The sequence below is a fragment of the Amphibalanus amphitrite genome, unplaced genomic scaffold (assembly GCF_019059575.1).
Source record: "Amphibalanus amphitrite isolate SeventyFive unplaced genomic scaffold, NRLGWU_Aamphi_draft 000030F_arrow, whole genome shotgun sequence".
Lineage (NCBI taxonomy): Eukaryota > Metazoa > Arthropoda > Thecostraca > Balanomorpha > Balanidae > Amphibalanus > Amphibalanus amphitrite.
In genome coordinates, this window is record NW_024881526.1 from 1,634,112 (window position 1) to 1,637,436 (window position 3,325).

The window sequence follows — 3,325 nt, forward strand, 5'->3', positions numbered from 1 at the left end:
TGAAGTAAAATCAGGTCAAACATTAATATATACCCGAAAATAGCAGTGTTTGGAGTACCTATATTCACATTACCAATAATATAAAATCAGGTCAAACATTAATATATACCAGAAAATAGCAGTGTTTGCCGTTTGGAGTACCTATATTCACATTACCAATAATATGATACACAACAGGCCATAGAAAACCAGTGAATCAGAATGTTGAATTGTACCCCAATTTCAATATCAATATGGCACTTGGCAATAACAGTTAAACACACCGTTTTTGATGTTAAATCAACAGAGAAAACTCCTGAACATAAAAAATGATCAGAATGTATAATAAGGATAACAGTATAAATAAAAATCGACGACATCAGCACCTATCATCGCCGTTCCACATTCACCACTCCCCATTCCACGCACAGATTGTTTACTCCTTGGTTTACCCCGTGTTCGCAGTCTCCCTGACGACGGAGATTCTTTACGCCCACCGACCAATCACGTTCAAGATCAGCGGGGCTTGGCCGCAGTTCTCGAACGCTATTTGCCAGATTAAGCAGGACCTTCGTCGTCAGTAAACTGTGAACACGGCGTTACATATTTCGCTATGGTAACAAAAGCGCCAGAATTGACTACCAGAATTGGATCCGAAGGTCAAATGGGTCACGTGACTGACAAGTTCAGATGGACAACACCAGGAAAACGGAACAACGTGCAATAACGTTCTATATATCATTGGAAAGAGCATCAAAAGTTGTATAAAATATCAACTTTTGACTTAAACATATCTTAAACGTAAAAAGTTATTAAGCATCAAAGACGCTCCCATTGACTTTCAAAGTTAAAATTTTTCATTTTTAAACGAGCTTCAAAAGAGCAAACGAATTCTGACAGCTTAACGAAGCATAACACCATGTTCTATGGTCTTTTCTCAACAAGTCCTGAAAGTTTAAACAAAATCGTATCATATAATTTTGTACAATGAGCGAATGAAAAAGTCTCTGCAAAAACGCCCATTGACTTAACATGGGGAGCGAAAAAAATTCAACTTTGACCTCGTGCAAAGACACGTTACGAAGTTCTGAGGGGTATACGGCGCACACCAGCGTGTACCCAAACGTGTTTGCCATAAAATGCTGGGAAGAAAACCACCTCTTCCTTGGCTCGTTTTTCCGCTATTCCCGATCGCGCAAAAAGTGTCCAAAACCCCGTTGACTTAACATGGGGAAAATGGAATCGCACGTGCCACGTGCCACGAGGTTTTAAGCGAGTAGCGACCGGTGCCAACAGGTAGATCGCCTGCGGGAGCCCATACACTGAAATTTTTAAGAAAATCGAGCCACAAGTTTAGGCCTGACCCAAGTTGCCCCAATTCGCGGCCAGACATGCAAAACATAGCCCGGAGAAGGACCGCTCCGGTTGTTTTTCAATAGAAAAACACAATTCTAACGAATAGTGTTTGTCTTTTCAAACCAGCATCTGCGATGCTGGGCTCCGCATCGCGGGACCGCAGGTTGTTTGAGCAAGCACCTTTGTAAACGCAGCAAAAACGCCCGCCGCCAAACGAGAGGATGAGCCTTGCACGTGCAGACCGGAGTCGGTGTGTTACAAACTGACGTGCACGGCACCCTACTCGCTGATCTATAGCGGTGTGCCAAATTTGAGTGTAATCGGCTCGGCCATTTTCGAGATCTGGAAGCGTCACCCTGCACGTGCGCACGTGCAAGCTGTGTCCAATTGCATTGTGCATGGGACCCTATTCGCCGGTCCCTAGCGGTGTACCAAATTCGAGCTCAATCGGCCCAGCCGTTTTCAAGATCTTGAAACGACCCCTCCACGTGCGCACGTGCAGTTGCATCTCAACCGTGACACATGGAAATACATACTAACTGACTTGTGCACGGCACCCTACTGATCGATCTCTAGATGTTTGCCGAATTTGAGTGCAATCGGTCCAGCCGTTCTTGAAATCTGGAAGCGTCACCCTGCACGTGCGCACGTGCAAGATGGGTCCAAACTGACTTGCGCACGGCACCCTACTAATCGGTCTCTAGCGGTGTACCAAATTTGAACTCAATCGGCCCGGCCGTTCTCGAGATCTGGAAGCGTCACCCTGCACGTGCGCACGTGCAGTTGCACCCCAATCGTGGCACATGGAAATACATACTAAATGACTGCAACCTACTGATCGGTATCAAGCGTTATGCCAAATTTGAACACAATCGGTCCAGCCGTTCTCGAGATCTGGAAGCGTCACCCTGCACGTGCGCACGTGCAGTTGCACCCCTACCAAGACACATGGAAATGCATCGCCTGGAAAGTGTCTACCTCCATGCCAAGTTTTAGCGCAATCGGCCCAGTAATTACCGCGAGCTATTGCGCTTATTACAAAACAGGCACCTCTTGGCTTTGCACGTGGAACGTGCGTTAGGGGTCACCCATATGCATCGAGAGTAGCACACTATGTGAAAGAAGGGAAAAAGCTACCCCACACAAAAAAACCGCACGTGTATCAGCCCAGTGGTTGCCGAGATATAAGTCGTACAAAAACGTCCCCACGGCGGCCGGCCGCTATTTAGCAGTAAAATCGTGTCGCATCCTTCTATTAGAGGTATCCCCGTCACCTGTTCGTATACTGTCTGAGCAAAGGCCATACGTTACGGTCCAAACTCCATAGTGAGGCGGACATACGAATTTACGAGAGTTTAGCGACGAAATGATTCACTTAATTGTTAAGTAATGGGTACCATTAGGTAGACCATAAATTTTATCTAGCATCTCACCGTAGATGCAGTAAAAAGTGCTTTACTTTTCAATGTATGTAAAGACTTGCTCAGCTCAATCAGTTCACTCTGTATTGGCTCAAGCCGTATCATGCGAACGCAATACAAACTAGAGCACCGACAGCGCAGCGCTCCCCAACTCACTGCTCGCCCAGTCCACCCGGGCCGCCGCCACGACGGCCCCCCCCCCCCCCGCAAGTAGGCATCCCGCACTGCACCGACAGCCGCGGGCGACCAGCTGACCGGCCAGCTGACCGGCCAGCAGCCGGCGGGCGGCAAGCCACGGATGGCCGACCCGCCGGCGCGGCGAGGGAGGGGAGGGACGCAGCTGAAAGACCCGACTACATATATATCAAAGAATGATACATTATATGTAATCATCGATGACGCGACATAAATCTGCTTTATTGGGTTTAGCGGTGTAGTCTGTGATGCCATCACAATGAAAATAGCCTAGTTTTGTAGAGCATCAAATTCTGATTCCATAACGACTCTCGCTAGTCCATTTTCAATTGTAAATAAGCCTTTTATTGCGATGCAAAGTCCCGAAATGGTGC